Source organism: Amblyomma americanum, chromosome 1 (assembly GCF_052857255.1).
Source record: "Amblyomma americanum isolate KBUSLIRL-KWMA chromosome 1, ASM5285725v1, whole genome shotgun sequence".
NCBI classification, from domain to species: domain Eukaryota; kingdom Metazoa; phylum Arthropoda; class Arachnida; order Ixodida; family Ixodidae; genus Amblyomma; species Amblyomma americanum.
Window position 1 is genome coordinate 514,290,923 of NC_135497.1, and position 17,873 is coordinate 514,308,795.

Here is a 17,873-nt window from a genome sequence, read left to right on the forward strand (position 1 = left end):
TTGTTCAAGCGGCGGTAATCCACGCAGAATCGAAGTGCGCCGTCTTTCTTTCTCACTAGAACAACCGGTGCCGCCCATGGGCTGTTTGAAGGCTGGATGACGTCGTCGCGAAGCATTTCTTCGACTTGGTCCCGGATGGCTTGTCGTTCTCGCGGAGACACACGGTAGGGGCTTTGACGGAGAGGTCGGACGTGTTGATCCGTTATAATGCGATGCTTGGCAATTGGCGTCTGCCGCACCTTCGGCGATGTCGAAAAGCACTCACTGTAGTTTTGAAGCAGATTGCGGATCTGGTCTTGTCTGTTCCGGTGCAGGTCTGGGTTGATGTCGAAAGTGGGCGAGTTCTCTTGGTCAGGCGGATCTTCTGCGGAGGGGTCGGAGAGGGCGAAGGAATCTCGTACGTCAGATATTTCGTCGTAGAAAGCAATCGTCGTTCCTCTGTTAATATGCCGGTATTCTTCGCTGAAGTTAGTCAGCAGTACTTCGGCCTGGCCATTGCGGAAATGTGCGATGCCTCTTGCGATGCTGATTCCTCTGTCTAGTAGCAACTGCATGTTCCCCTCGATGATGGCTTCAGTGTTTATGGCTTTCGTGGCGCCTACGGTCACGATAACGCTTGAACGGGGTGGGACGCTCACTTCTGCCTCCAGGACACTTAGGGCAACGTGATTTTCCCGAGTTTTCATCGAAGCGATGGCTTCGTCCGTCGAAAGCGTGATCAGCTTGGATCGCAGGTCGATGATCGCCTGATGCTCATTAAGGAAATCCATACCCAAGATCACTTCGCGGGAGCATTGCGGTAGCACAACAAAGGTCGCAGGATAGGTATGTCCTTTGACAGTCACTCGCGCTGTGCATCGTCCTGATGGCGTAATGAGGTGGCCCCCAGCGGTGCGAATTTGTGGGCCGTCCCAAGCCGTTGTGACTTTTCTGAACTGCGCAGCGAATGTTCCATTCATCACCGAGTAATCGGCTCCTGTGTCGACTAGAGCGGTAATTTTCCGGCCGTCGATAGTCACTTCTAGGTCGGAGGTCCTGGCTCTTGCATTGCATGTCGCTCTCGGCGTCGGGTCACGGCTTCGTCGCGTATGCGAGTCACGGATTGGGCGTGTGGTCGAAGCTCCTCTGGGTGGCGGCGTCGATTTCAAGGTAGCTTGCGTCGTGGTCGAGGTTCTCATTGTGTGCGGCGTCGGTGCAGCGAGTGTCGGTTCTTCATGCGGCGTCGCGGGTGCAGCGTCTTCATGGGGCGTGGTCGGTGGAGGATCTTCGGCGTTTAGCTCGTGAGCAACCTCACCTCCAGAGGTTGCTGCCCTTAGTTTCCCCTACGGGGGCTGGGCGACTGGCCTCGTACCGCGGCTGCGTAGCTGCGGCGTGGCGACGCAAAGCGCGAGGTTGACGGCGATGGTGAGCGCGAAAAGCGGTTTGGCGTGTACTCTTCTCGACGCAGGTACTCGTCGATTTCGTGCGGACGTTGTCCGAAGCGTGGTCGTGGGGCGTTAACGGCAAATCCTCGAAGACCGATACGTCGGTACGGGCAGTGACGAAGAATATGGCCGGCCTCACCGCAATGGAAGCACAACGGCCGGTTGTCGGAAGTCCTCCAGGCGTCGCATTTCCTGGGGCTTGAGGGTCGGTCATAGGCTGGGCGGGCGGGGGCTGGGAGGCGGCGTTGTGGACCAAGTGGCTCATATCGGGGAGGACGTGGGGGTTGTCGTTGGGGCTGAGCAGTCCTTACTGCAGCGGCGTAGGTCATGGCCTGGGGTACTGTGGCCGTCGGGGTGCCAAGTGCCTGTTGCACTTCTTCCCGTACCACGTCCATCAGAGTCGATGCTTGTGGCTGTGGGGAGGATGGCAGCAATCGGCGTAGCTCCTCTCGGACGATTTCGCGGATAACGTCCCGCAAGCTGTCGCTGGTGGTGGCCGGCGTGTCCGAACGGATTGCATAGGCAGAGGAAGGGCGGTTGTACTGCCGAGCTCGGACGTCGAGGGTCTTCTCAATCGTGCAGGCTTCCTGCATGAATTCCTCGACCGTTTTTGGCGGCTGACGGACGAGGCTGCCAAAGAGTTGTTCTTTTACGCCGCGCATTAAGAACTGAACTTTCTTTTCCTCTGTCATCCCGGGATCGGCGCGGCGAAATAGGCGCTTCATCGCCTCGACGTAGCTGCGGACGGGCTCATTCGGAAGCTGGATCCTGGACTCGAGGAGTCGTTCGGCTCTTTCTTTCCTCACGACACTGGTAAATACCTTCAATAGTTCTCTCTTGAATAGCTCCCATGTCGTAAGGGACGACTCGTAGTTTTCGTACCACGTGCGTGCGGAGCCATCCAATGAGAAAAAAACGTGTCCAATCTTTGCCGCATCATCCCACTTGTTGAATGACGCCACGCGCTCAAATTCGTCCAACCATTCTTCAGGGTCTTCAACTAGGGATCCACTGAAAGTTGGCGGCACCCGCGGCTGCTGCAGTATGATCGGTGTCGACATCTTCGGCGAGGTTGCGGTGCTCGTAGCCGCGTCTTTTCGCTGTCTTGTGCGGTCCGGCAGTTTCCCGAACTCAGGCTCCTCTCCCTGGAGACGTCGGCTGGCTCGCTGAGCTGCTGGCTCGTCCTCGGGTGCGAAGCGCTCAGGGCTGGCTTCACGACTTGAAGGGGGCGTCCGGAACATGGAAGGCTACCCCGCACCTCCACCAGATGTCAGAGCAGTGCGCAGATTTCTCGGACTATGCGCATATTACCGACGATTTGTGAAAAACTTTTCGCGCATCGCCGAGCCCCTAACCCAACTGACGAAGGCAGACGTGCCGTTTAAATGGGAAGCGCCGCAAGCAGAAGCCTTCAAAGAACTTCAGCGTCGTTTACAGTCCCCACCGATCCTTGCGCATTTTGATGAAAACGCCGATACTGAAGTTCATACCGACGCAAGCAGCGTGGGACTAGGCGCCGTTCTCGTTCAAAAAAGTGACGGGCTCGAGAAGGTCATCGCATACGCTAGCCGTTCCCTTTCTAAGGCCGAGGCTAACTATTCGACCACTGAGAAGGAGTGCCTTGCCATCATCTGGGCTACGTCGAAATTCCGCCCCTACCTCTACGGACGGCCGTTCAAGGTGGTCAGCGACCACCACGCGCTCTGCTGGCTTGCCAATTTGAAGGATCCCTCTGGCCGACTCGCTCGATGGAGTCTGCGTCTCCAGGAGTTTGACGTCACCGTCGTTTACAAGTCCGGACGCAAGCACACTGACGCCGATTGCCTCTCACGAGCCCCTGTAGATGCACCGCCGCTGGACGACGATGAGGACGCCTTCCTGGGACCCATCAGCGCAAGCTCTTTTGCTCAGCAGCAACGCTCGGACCCCAACCTAAAGGGCCTCATCGAGTACCTGGAAGGCAAGGTTTCTTCACCCCCCGCTTCATTCAAGCGAGGACTGTCTTCTTTCTGTGTGCAGAATGAGGTCCTTGTGAAGAAGAACTTTACAGCGAACAAAACAGCCTACCTCCTTGTTGTACCTACTTGTCTCCGCGAAGAAGTTCTACAGGCTTCACACGACGAGCCGACAGCTGGACATCTCGGGTTTACTCGTACCCTCCGCCGCATTCAAGACAAGTATTACTGGCCCCGACTGTCTGCCGATGTCGCACACTATGTGAAAACATGCCGAGATTGTCAGCGACGAAAGACTCCTCCCACACGACCAGCAGGATTTCTGAACCCCATTGAACCTCCCTCAAGACCCTTTCAGCAGATTGGCATGGACTTGCTTGGCCCTTTTCCAACGTCAACATCTGGAAATAAGTGGATCATCATAGCGACCGACTACCTGACCCGCTACGCCGAGGCGAAAGCCCTACCGAACGGAACAGCAGCAGAAGTGGCCAAATTTTTCGTGGAGTGCATTCTTCTTCGACACGGCGCCCCCGATGTGCTCATCACGGACAGAGGAACAGCATTTACGGCGGAACTCACGCAAGCCATCCTGCGCTACAGCCAAACCAGCCACCGGAGGACAACTGCATACCATCCGCAGACCAACGGACTGACCGAGCGCCTGAACAAAACCATCGCCGATATGCTCGCTATGTATGTCGATGCCGAACATAAAACCTGGGATGTCATCCTGCCTTACGTCGTTTTCGCCTACAACACCGCAGTGCAGGAGACCACCCAGATGACACCTTATAGGCTCGTCCATGGCAGGGATGCCACGACCACGCTAGACGCCATGCTGCCCAACATTACAGAAGAAGAGAACGTCGACGTTGCCGCCTACCTTCAACGCGCAGAAGAAGCTCGAAGGCTTGCCCGATTACGGATCAAAGATCAGCAGCGGTCCGACGCCAGACGCTACAACCTACGAAGACGCAACGCGGAATACAAGCCAGGAGACCAAGTCTGGGTGTGGACGCCCATTCGCCGCCGTGGATTGAGTGAAAAGCTTTTGCGCCGCTATTTCGGCCCGTACAAGGTTCTTCGTCGGCTGGGTGAACTGGATTATGAAGTCATCCCTGACGCAATGACTGCATCCCAGTGACGCCGCGTACGACCAGAAGTTGTCCATGTAGTCCGTCTGAAGCCGTATTATGCGCGCTAAAGGCCGCTGCATTTCCATGCTCTATTTTCGCAAGATCCGTTTTTTTCCCTTACTAGTCGCATTATTTGTTTTAATGCATCGGGTCGATGCTTCTTTGAGAGGGGAGTAATGCCGCGAATATTTGCAGTGTTTGTTCGTTTTTCAAATCTGCCGCGACACCACCTTATCGCTTTGTTTGCGACGCAAGACGCGACTAGATTTATCTCGATTGATCGCAGCCAGGCAAAGCTGATTCTACGTTGTTCCGGAATGTTCTAGTAACTTTGCGCCCTTTATCTCGAATGTTCGCTATCAGCTTTAAATTGAGCACGGCCGACAGCGGCGGGCATTCTGTTCGACGACCGCCGAGCACGCTTGTCGCTTCGCCGCCGCCGAGTGATTCAGTCCATTTTGGGTGCAAGTCAGCCCAATAAACAGTTCTTTTAGAAGATCCTTTCGTCCGTATTCATCGCTGCTTCGACTGCCGTCACCACTACGTGACAATATAAAATTAATGTTAGTGTGTTTGTGTTTCTGAAGCCGATGTTTCCGTACCTGCATCTGTTTACCTCTGTGTTCAGTGGTTCTACAGGGCGCTGTCAGGAAACAGAACACCCTCTCCTGAGAGGAACACTTTATCTGTAAGGTTTTTAATCAGGAGGAGTTTTAGTCGGGACGTAATTTAGAAATGGGATGCCGCTTTATGTGCAGATTGCAATTCAGAAAATCGTAACAACAAATAAACGGCAACAGTTGATTTCGGTATGCACACAGTATATTGTCCAGCACGAAGCACAAACCAGATCACAGTCTCTTCCATTCCGAAGCAGCGGTGCAGGCCACGTAGGATGCACTGCCTTCATTTGTTTGAACGTACTTCCACATATGGAGCGTCTGAACTCCAGGCACTTTCTTTTCTGTTTTCCATTCTTTCTTCTTCGTTTTGCGAAAGTCTGCAAGCTCCCTCTGTGGGAGCTCCAGAATGAAGATGTTCTTTAGCGTTCCTTGAATTGTGTCTACGAAGCTGCTGGCTGTTTGTATGGCCTCACTTGTAGGCTTTGCCGTGTCCAGTGGCTGAAAACATCCATTTCGTGCCTTGACATTCACGTTGTTGTAGCTCATGAAACTGATATTTATTCTTGAAGTGAGTGGGAGCCCCGTCGCTCACATATGTTATCTTGGTGTAGATTGGCGCGTTGTCTTCGAGGTGTGCTTTGATTTTTGACAGAGCCAAGCATGCAAGAGCTGAATCATGAGACATATCGTCGGAAATAACGGCGTAGTTCCGAGCCGATTTTCTTGACGTGACAACGTAGGTAAACACGGTGACCTGCTTTTTCTGCCAATGGTACGCTTGTACTGCGTCTGGAAGCACAGCTGTCCAGTTTTCAGTTTTCGGCTAAATCAAAATGCAAAACAATTGCACCTACCTTGCAGCTGTGTTTTTCTTCATGTATTGCTCTTGCTTGCACAGATCTAATATAGTTGTGGGGAATCTATTTCATGGTCATTCTTTGAAATTCTCTCATACATGAAGCGGTCAGAGATTTTTAACTACCTCACCGTATTCCCATGAAGCAATCAACACTTCGTCCTCGCTGCTGATTTCAAAATTTCCTGAAGTGAAAATGCCATCTTGTGGACTGTGCTCCCAATTCCTGAGGAAACATATCACGCAGTAGGTTCCTGGCATACGCAGACTCTGCATATCTTCAGGAGAAAGCGACCTTCCAGACGCGTTCTGCAGTCCCACGAGGCACAACTAAAAGTTTGCACAGCACAGGAAAACACACACTTGCCGCTGTGGCGAGCATTTTACCTACTTAGGACGCAAGGATATGAATTTTGTGAGGCCAACCTGGGAGGCAGGGTGAGCTTGCTTGTAGAGGCAGAATGCTTCTCGCAAGGACCGCGTCATAAAGCGTTTAGGTATCTATTCTTTCTCTCCCTCCTTTTTGATTCTCACATCCTTTTTGTTCGGAGTCTGTTTAGAGCAATCGAGTTCATCCATGGTGTAATATCCTAAAACGGTGGTAATGTCTTCCTGTTGTAGTTTACATCTTGTATATCTTTCCTGTGTTGACCATACGCCTTCTTCATCCACCATTTTCTTCTATTATTGGATAACGTACCTCGTTGCCTTTGGAATGACTTCCTGCATATATTTCACGGTTAGGTTGGGTGGTAGCAGTGTCAGCAGCTGGCAACACTCTTGAAATGACGTACACCTATTGTAGGCAGCATGCAGGTTGTCTTCCCAGCTGCTGCACTGTGCACACTTCTGACGCACGCAAAGTCTCTGGAATATTATATGCTGCCTGTATCCCCAATCAGATTTTCGTCGCCATAGTTCTTGCCACCTATTCCTGCTTTCGCTTTGCATAGGAAAGTCTGAGGCATTTTTTAGAGCGCTCGGTGGCTTTAGGGGCGAGATTTCGGAGGGAAGGCTGACACTGGAGTTTAAATTTTCCACGATTTCTTCCCCAGTGTGGAATTCTTAGAATGTTGTGGTTGACTCTGCCTGCATATTATCTATGTCTTCCTTGAACCGACGGTAACAATTCTGACAGATGAAGTCACTTTCTCGTACTCGGAGAGCTTCTTCGGGAAGTAGGACTTTTTTGAGAGCAGCGACATTGGGTGTCTTTACACTGCGAAAATTAAGTCCTTTTTCAATTCTCTGTTTGTGCCTTTTTGAGTAGTCGACACAAAACGTTTGCCGTGGAAATCTCTTCTTGAATGAAAAACCCCCACCGCTTCCGAAGATTATTGCGGGACAGAAGAGCAGGTGACCGATGCAGGGCCCAAGGCTACTTTTCCAAAAAAAAAGGAGATGGACAGATGGATGGATTTTTAACACGGGCTGCCCACCGTCGACACTGATGCTGTTTCGGTCTAGCGTATGAGCTGAGACTGAAATACCAAGTATGCTTGTCGAAAGAGCCCTCCAGCGCAGAGAAAACACGTGAGTACAGAAAATAACCCCACCGGGTCTACCAGGCCTGGAAAACGACACGCAAAACTCGAGATCCGAACAACATCCGCTCACCAGGGCTATCTCGATCGAAGGCTGAGGCATAACTGCCAGGCGTTCGGTGTGGCGGCAGCACACATGGTGCTATGAAATTATGGGTCGCGCCGGGCGTTATATAGCTATAGGAGCGGCTGCCAAGCGCGGTTCATCCCTGGAGCGGCGGTAGCAGTTAAAGGCATCTTGAGAGTGCTACGGGTGCATTAATTGTTTGCATAAACTACCCGTATACACACGTCACTCCAAAATGACTTGCTAAAATATGCTTACAGTAATTTAGGTCCCACTGTTAGAACAGTATGAAAGCGAATAGGAGCTTTAGACCTTTGTATCAGAAAAAATTCACCCACAAAAAACCAATACTAAATCCAGCTTCTGACGATTGCGCATCCTAAGAGGGAATACTGAGCAGTCGTAGGGATTGAAATCATGAAGTCTGTTTTGTATTTATTTTCATACTTTAAAACAACATAATGCAACACTTTTTGGTGCCTTAAAATTATCAAAAATTGAGGATAATTCAGGCAAATTTTAATGAAATTCGATGATGTTTTATTTTAAATCCAAGTCAAAGTTGTCACTTTTTTGATGTTCTTGAACTTCTGCCGATTTTGAGGCCATATTGAAAAATATGTCAAGTGTAGAGCTACAAAACTTTCCTGAAGTGAGCAAAAGTAGCTGAAAAATACTGAGAAAAAGATTCAGTGGGGAGATCTTAATGCATCTTGCCCTAAGGCTGCCTTGAAAAGTGCCTTTTTTACACCGCATACCTCCGGAAGCGAAGTTTGCGATTTTTTACTCAGAAGATTAACACAGCAAGAAAACGTTTTTTTTATTTGTTTGCGTAGAACAAGTTGCAAAGAGGCAGTAAAAAAATACTGATGTGCAGAAACAAATTATTGTGCTTGCAGTAATGCTCCAAACATGCAACTTTGAGAAGTGGCAAAAACGACATTTTGCACCTCTTGTGACGTACGATTTTTTTCCGAGAAAACTGCAAAATATCTTGCAAAACTAAGGTTCATTCCTATGTGTGGACACATTTACACATCACATATAAAAATTTCATTGAAAACAAAAAATGATCATGGGACCTCGATTACTGTTCTTATATATGAACATGCCCATATGAATTTATTAAGCTATCCTTTCATATAAGCATTTAAACCATAAAAATTGCATCGTTGTTTATTGCTTGATGCAGTGAAATCACGTTCATTTTTTTTCTCTGGCCATATAAGTACAGAACAGCCTGCCTCATGAGTTCATGAACAATATTGTGCTTGACTTGTTCTTGAAAGACCTTGTCATTCTTGCCAACTGCCGCCGCGGTGGCTGAGTGGTTACGGCGCTCGGCTGCTGGCCCGGAAGACGCGGGTGCCGTCCCGGCCGCGGCGGTCGAATTTCGATGGAAGGCGAAATTCTAGCGGCCCATGTACTGTGCGATGTCAGTGAATGTTAAATAACCCCAGGTGGTTGAAATTTCCGGAGCCCTTCACTATGGCGTCTCTCATAGCCTGAGTCACTTTGGGACGTTAAACCCCCTTAAACCAAACCAAACCTTGCCAACTGAAAAAATTGTGCAGTGATGTCACTGATTCACTGCAAGTGTTCAGTTTTTCAGTGTCTTCATTGTAACTGTTTACTTTCTTGTAAGCATGATGTGCTTTTACTTCCCAGTGTTTCTATTACGATGAATGGAATCTGTATCGGAGAATGCATGGCTGCTGCTTATAAACATGCTTCTTGGCCCTTCTAATGACATTTGATTATTTTTTTATCCTGTTGCTATTCATTGTACTGCAGTTTGCATGTTTAGCGTTCTAGCATGTTCAACTTTGTGCATTCTTAATTCATATAATTGTTTCAGGTAGGTAGCCCTCTTCTTGAAGGCCCTGCTGCGTTATTATCTCGACACTTTTTGTAATCACTTGGAGGTGTTACAGGTGGTCATGTTAAGATTTGAATACTAAATTTTTTTTGAAAGGAGACTTAACATTTATATTATTTAGATCGGCACAGATGCCACTGAAGATAAAGAAGTTGCTCAGAGCGGTCACCACTTTTGTTAGTAGAAAAAACACTACCTGGTGCTGTGTGTGCAAGTGAACTAGCTGTGTTGCTTGTCAGAGGTGAGGTTGGAGGTTTCCAACTGTTCCTAGGTTTATTCCTAGTTCTTGTTTGATAATCTTTTATATTTACAAATAAATGTTCATAGTACTGCTGTTTCATCTCTGCTTTAATTTGATTCTTGGTTCCTGCAAATATGAAATAAAACATTGAAGTAGGTATGATCAAATAGGGAAAAAAACTCATTTTCTATCAATATTATATGGCGACGCCTTCCTGGTTAATATTCCGTGACTGGCATTCTTGGCTGCCCTTTAGTAGAGTCAGAACAGTCGTTATAGAAACCAAGTGGTGTATGGGCGTGATAGACTTCTCCGGAGCTTGCACTGAAATGTTTGCGACAAACAGATGTCAAAAACCAAAACTGGGAAGTTTCTTAAGATCAGCTGAATCTATTTTGTCAGCTGTTAGGCAAACCAAGAAAGGGACGTTGTATGTTTTGTAGAACGCTGGCATGTTGTACTCTGCACTTTCCTTACCATGCACAAAGCATGGGATTTCTTCACTCCTGTGTGGTTATTTTGAAACTGTTAGTTTGTTTTTAAGCTGGAGACTTGGAAAACATGCATGAGGCTGTTTGGGATACATATTTCCACATGGTTGATGCACACAGCAATATCTGTCGTATGCAGTTTGAAAGACGATGCTTTTATGTGTCTATGTGTAGACAGGAACCCAGCAAACCTCGGAAAAATCACAAGAGCTCACTCAAAAAAGTTTGATAAACCTACGGACTCACTCGAACTCTCACTCGGAGAAGCTCTGGCTCACTTGAACACATGAACGCAAACTCATTTAGGCTCACAAATCACTTGGGCTCACTCAGACTTGCCAGTTATCAGGGGTGAACCACTCGGAGAGACTCATGTCTCACTTACTTTTGACTCATCTAGGCTCACTCACTCATTTAAACAGAACTCGTTTTGACTCCCGGCTCATCTGGGCTCACCCAATTCGACTCGCGACTCACCTGGACTCACTCTTTTTGGCTCGTGGCTCAGCTGGACTCCCTCATTTAGACTCGGAACTCATCAGCGTTCACTAGTTCGGTCTCACTTGCATATTTCAACTCATTCACCCAGGCTCACCTTGACTCGGGACTCCTATAAGCTCACGCATCGGACAGCAGAATTGTTTTTGTGCCCAACGGCCCAAGTTACGCGCTTAAATTCCCCAAAAAAGTTGTTAATAATCTGGTGACGCAGTAAGCTCTTAACTGTAGCTATACTCCGTTTCAAACATCATGTGCAACGCTGTCAAAGCTAGCACTCTTGTTTGCGGTGCCTGCATCTGCGACCAAAAAGTAGTGCGTTATTTGTGGTGAGCGAATGATAGTACATGCTTTGCCTGTAGGCTTACCACATGATACATTTGTCATGATCTTGATTAAATGCACTGTTCATGCTGACTACATGCTGTCGCTTCCTCGTGCCATAGACCACTTGGGCACAGAACAAGTGCGTAGTAACACGCTTCCCTTTATTTTCCCGTCCAGACTACTTCCGTACCTTTCGCAGCGTTACACTTGATGTTTGAAACGGAGTATGGGCTCCGTGTGCTGGTATGGTGGCGCCAGCAGCGACCACATCGCCAGCGCCGCCTCGTGGCACTCGCCGCGTTAACCGGACGCTCAGTCACGGCCGGTCTCTCGAGGGGAGAGCGCCCCCCTCCCTCCCCCTCGAGACGCCCTGGTGTCCCTACGCCTTCCTCCATGCCCGATGCGTTCACGTCAGCCCGGCCCCATTGCAGACGCGCACTGACCGCGATGCCATTCTAAGTCAACACCTGCTTTTATGCGGATTTCAATGCATTGAAAGCCTTGACGGCACCGCTGCTACATTTAGTTTCAATTGCTTTCAGGTTGGGCTGATCACTGATTCCAAACAACCATGATTGTGTTGCAGTCCCGACTATGATATCCCGACGGCACTGCAATATCCGGCAGCGCAGTTGAGCTTATTGAGATTAAACACCTTTACAGTTTGAAAAACAATTCTCTCATTGCCTCAGATAATGAAATCAGCTATGTATAATTTGCATCCACTGTGACATCCGCTATGGTCGACTAGAATGGCGAAAAACGCAAACTTGCTGCACATATCAGATGATAATGCTCCACTGCAGGATTGACCCTGCTTTACTTTGCGCATTCCCCAGAGAAAAATTACCACAGCTCTAAGCATACAAAAAGACGGGTTTCTTGCTTAGTGGCTGAAATTATCTGGAACCTCCTACTATGGCGTCCCTTATTGACTGATTTGCATTGGGACGATAAACCCCATTAACATCAAAAGATTAATTCCATAAATTAAAGGTTTAGCGATGTATTGGGAAATCCAAGGAATATATATATAGGGAGATTTGAACCACTCTCTATTTTTCTGTTTACTCGTCCAGGACAAGATTTGAGACCTCAGAAATGCAACAAATAAAGATACAAAATTTTTAACCACTGTAGGAAATAAAATGATGCAAATAAATACAAAAGAGCTTGGGTACAACAATGTGAAAAACGACATAAGCACTCTCAGAAGTACGACGTCGCTTCCATAGCATACACACACGCACGAAAAAAAAAGAAACAAAATTGACATGCTGAACCACAGAGGAGCATAACAAACGAATACAAACTTCAGATGCTAGATCCAAGAACTGCACCGTAGACCATATCCTGCGACTGACTGAGCGAATTCCTTCCCTTTACATAAGGACATAAAACAACTACCAATGATGGCACGTTCAAAACACCCCAGTCGATGTAAACCCTTTCCCAGTTCGCACTCATGAATTTAATTCCATAGTACACCCATTTTCCAGCAGACCCTCTGTGCAGGAGCGAGCCTGCACGATGTCCAAGGAAGCGTTAAAATATATTTGGTACCTTGACTGCAGCGTTTTTATAGTTGTTATGACAATGGTAAAGACAGCAGTAGGTCGAGCACCCATAATTATCCAAGTTTGTTTTCGCCTTCGAACGCAACACCTCACCGCTCGCCGCGCTCACTGCAAACTGAACCAGAGAGCTGCGTTGGCTGCGTCCGCCTTTCGCCACCGCGGTTAACCAGGTGGCGCCACTCGCGCACGCCAAACTGCAGCGCACTGAGCCTATAATCTGTAGCCAGGCCTGACTCGGGCATAGAGGCCCGTAGCTGCCACTCGCAGGTCATAAATATCTAAGGCCGCTGCATGTGTTCTGCAACCAATTCAAAAACTTCAAAGAGAACTAGAACAACCGTGATACAGCAAGCAACAGCTTATATCGAACGAGACCAAGAGTGGAGACTAGTCAACTTTTCTCACCTTTTAGTAATGTTCCAGAGTGCAGCAGCCACAAAAATTACGAACCATGAGACAATCAAATTTCTCGTCATCTTCACCAAAAGCTATTTAGTATTCAGTATTACGAGGGCACAGGAAACTTTTTCTGAACGTTAGACTCGTGCCCAGTCAGCATCATGGATTCACTTGGGATCATGTCATTGTTCAACCTCATATCATGGACTTATTTGATTTGATAGGCCTATGCTCTACCGGACTGACCAGGAGGACTGGGGTCACAGTCTGAATGTGAGCCCACTCTCGCCACGATTTGGATCATGATCTGCATGTGAGCCTAGACTTGCGACTCAGATCATGATCTGAATGTCAGTCCGGACTCGCTCACGACTCAGATCATGATCTAGATGTGAGTCTGGGCTCTCATGACTCAGATCATAATCTGAGTGTGCATCCGGACTCACAACTCAGATCATGATCTATGAGCCTGAATGAGTCCTTTCATGAGCGAGTCCACTGACCTATAGAACCCAATGACCAAAATGCATCAAACTGTGCCAAACCAGACAAACTGCACCAAACCAGATAAGCTGCGCCATCCTGATAAAAACTGGGACAAATTGCTCCTAACTCGCTGCTTTCAAATTGGACAGTGCTGTGTGCCGTCTATTCAGGCAGACATAGCTTTAGATGTTTCAGCCATTTCAAAAGATTAATTGAAGCCCACGTAAAACAAACATGGCTCACGCGGCATTCATTCCTATTTCTCAAAATTTGCAGTAAATGGACAGAAACTAACATCACAACATGGACTTCCATGGTAAACTTTCTATGTCATATGCATGTGCGAGCCGTCTTCGGAACAGCTTAAAAAACACAAGCAGCACACACGTCTAAATGGAGGCCGACCAATGTCCTCGTACCTTGCATGTCTTTAGAATGTACCTCTCATCAGCGTAGATCATGATCATAATCTTAATGTGAGTCTGGACTCACTCATGACTCGGATCGTGATTCGAAATTAGCCTGAATGAGTCCACTCAATAAGGAGTCTTATGGAACCTATGGAACCCAGTGACCAAACTACGCCAACCCAAAGAAGCTTGCCATCCTGATAAAAATTGCGACAAATTGCTGCTAACTCGCTGCTTTGCTTTGCTGCTAACTCACTGCTAACTCGGTGCAGTGGGCAGACTATCCAGGCAGACATAGCCTTAGATGATGTTGCCATTTCAAAAGCTCAATGTCCGTTAAAGCCCACACAAAAATGAGCATGACTCATGCAGCATTCATTCCTATGTCCCGAAGTTTTCAGTAAATGGACAAAAACAAACGTCGCAACGCAGACTTGCATGGTGAACTTTTTGCCATATGCCTGTGCAAGCAGTCTTCGGAACAGCTTACAGGCTTGCGTGTGTTTAGAAGCTACCTCTAATCAGCGTTCGCGATGTTGCGATCAAGATCGTGGCTGCACAGTGCATTCGTGCACGCATGCTTGTGGCGCCTGTGTCTTTATACTACAACCTACCACTACGTCCGGGGACTTTTGATCTAACTCCACTTCACTTTATTCCCTTTTTGCCTTTTTTATTGCCTTTATTTAAGGCCCCCAGGATTGGGGGCATTGCATAAGGGGTGGGTTACATGCTGTAGACCAAATTATGCACACAAGTAAGACACCTGAAATGCACATATGTTCGCTGTTAACTCAGTGCCGTAGCCACAATGAGCATTGTAAATGTCGTGTCAATCTCATTCATGTAGGCCAGTGTTCATTATAAATGAGCGTAGCTGCATTTTGTTGCTGCATTTGCATTTTGCCATTCACTTCAGCTGTAGGGCATGGTAATCCTGGAGCTCTGGCATTTGTTAAAAAAATTGCTCTATACATTGTGCAACGTTAGTGCAGGCTTTGTGTGCACTACAGGCAGAAATGTCAACAATACTTCAACCATCCCTGGTGCTGATCAAAACTGGCTTGTCTTATGAGGATAAGGAGGTGACCGACTGAATAATTATTTTTGAAAGAAGCAAGCACAAATGGGCATGAAAACGTGACTGAACTGACTGAAATAAATGAAAAACTGAGGTTTTGATGTGGAAGAGATATATCAAACTTTTCTAATCTTTTTAGAGAAAGGTCAGAAGAAACATATCAGCACATTTGAGCTACTGTACTCTAAAGTATGTGCAATGTATGAATGGGCTGTTCAGCTAAACATTGTGTAATATATATTCTGCAAGGGTGTCTCCTCCTTAATTATACAGCGTAAAACTTCATGTTGATGACCTCTCAGGTGTGACTATATACCAATAATTACAATATTAATGGTGTGGTGCATCTTGTACTTACTTTTCTAGTGTTGTTTACCAACCTAAGAGAGTTTGAAACGAAAAGCTGCATACCCCAGCGGGCTTCTAAACCAATGTTTTAACGATCTAAAGTGCTCCAGATTCGAAATTTTAGTTCTCTAAAACTGCTCCCAAATCAATGTTCCTCTGCTTCAACATGCTCCAAGCTGGAAATTTTAGCACTCCAAAAGTTACTACAAATTGCAATATACCAGTAGCATCACTAGGAGCCCTTGGTGCCTAAATACTTGCCCAAATCAGCCGTAAAACAACCAGAGCTTCACGAGAAGTGTGTCTGTGGGTGTACCGAAGATGGCAGGAAGTCATTTAACCATGAAGATTGCCACAGCAATCTTTTACAAATAAACCCAATTAAAACAAAGCTAATGATATTTCACTCAGAACACAAACGACTTGTCAGCGCTCTAGATGTATACCTAAATAATCACATTATTCTCCCATCAAGTTCTGTAACATTTCTCGGTGTGGCGCTTGATTCACATTTAAAATTTAACCTTCACACTAAATCTATTAGCAAAAAAGTTGCACTCGGTATACGTATACTAATTAGAACGCGTTATTATTTCCAACAGCATATTCTTCGCTCACTTTATTATGCATTCATTCATAGCCACCTCAATTACTGTTTATCATCGTGGGGTAACACGTACTATACCCATCTTTCTTCTTTGTGTCATCTTCAAAACCAATCTGTTAGAATAATGACATTCAGCTCATACACCGCATCTAGTGCTCCCCTTTACCGCCGGCTCAATATCTTACCTCTCCTTTGTTCACTCCAACTGAAACTAGGTTTATTAATTTATCGCGCCCGTCACAATAGCACTGCTCTCCCTATATCTACAGGTTCCTGTTTGTGTAACGTTAATAATACTAGATTCGCTGAACAACATAATCTTTTGCTTCCGAATGTCAAAACTAATTATGGCAAACTGTCCGCTTTATTTTCAGCAATCACTGTCTGGAACTCGTTACCCGCAACCATCAAATCATTCCGCACCGAAGCACAATTCCATAAAAACTTGAAAAACTATGTACTGCATAATTGCCTTCAATTGCCACGCCAGTGAAACCTGTTAGTATTGTGTACAACTTCTATTGCCTGAGTGCTTGTTCTATGTTCTCTTTTTGTGTTTGCAAAATGAGTTTTAAAATTTAGCATGACTAAACTGTTATTTCAGATCTTACTTTTCATTGCACCTGTGTTCCGCTATGTAATTGCTATCTGCCATATATTTATCCTACCTCAAATATTCAATTAATTACAGGAGGTCCCCCTGACAGTTTCCACTTTGGGACCTCCTTCTGTAATAATCAATTTATGTACATCTTACCTATACATCTTTTTCAATAAACTTTCAAACTTTCAGTGTGCACCAAAGAATTCATCCCTTTTATGCGCATCTCTTAATTTCCATCTTACATGCAGTGCTAGTCTTACATGCATAGCCCGAGTTAATGTCCTCTGACATTCCGAGTTACATCCCAAGGTATTTGGGATATCGCTGGGGTGGTACATTTGGATATGGTTGCCTGAGGTTGACTGTCATCAAAAGTGCTTCAGTGAGAAAGGTGCGGAACAGGTAACGGGAGTCTACAGAAGCAAACAGACAAACAAAGAAGCATAAAGTATACACTGGCACTAACTGCATAGATAGTAGCTAGTCACTAAAGTCTCTGTGTGTGTTGTTTTTGCCAAGAAATTGAAGTAAATATGTATTTTTTCTTTGACCTGAAATATCTCAAGATGGCAATTTTTGTTACTTTTGACCCATTATTGGAAGGACAAGATGATAGAAAGCCGATCTTTTTTTCAATCTACAGAGATGCAAAGCTACCGAACTGGAATGGTACACATCTGCTCTACGACTTTTTATAAGGGAGTTTATACTGCGAAAACGCCAGAAATATTTACGGTTTTGGAAGAAATGCTGCAGAACTGTATTTGATACAAAACAACAGTGCTGGCGGCTCATTTCAAGGGCGAGGAAATCGATAATGAAATAAAGCTAACCTGAATGACCTAGGTGGTATATTTACTGAGAGAACAGGTTTTGGACTAGCCCAAAAATGCACTGGAAATGTAGGGCCTACCCTGTGCCCTTGGGTGGTTACTTGCATGCAATGTGAAAAATCTGAATAGAAACTTCTTCTGGCCGCAGTGCAGCAGTCATGATCACCAGCTGTTGTTAGACAGGACAGCATTGTGGCTAGGTTGTCAATTGCAAGGCCTCCTGTTGTTGCCATGTTTGTGTCATCCAAGATTTTAGGCTCTATTTCAGTATATTCTGAAGGCTCTGTTTACCTGTGAAGAAGCCTCTTCAGCCCCCGTTAGTAAATAATAATTAGCAAGGATCATATTTTATGTTTACTCGGAATCGTAAGACCACACCTGCATGTGATCACTTGGCTTCAACAATAAAATATTCGGGAATTCATCTGAAGGTATTCATCGCATCTTGTCAGCTATTTTTTTTTGCAGTCTCTTGTCATCTGGT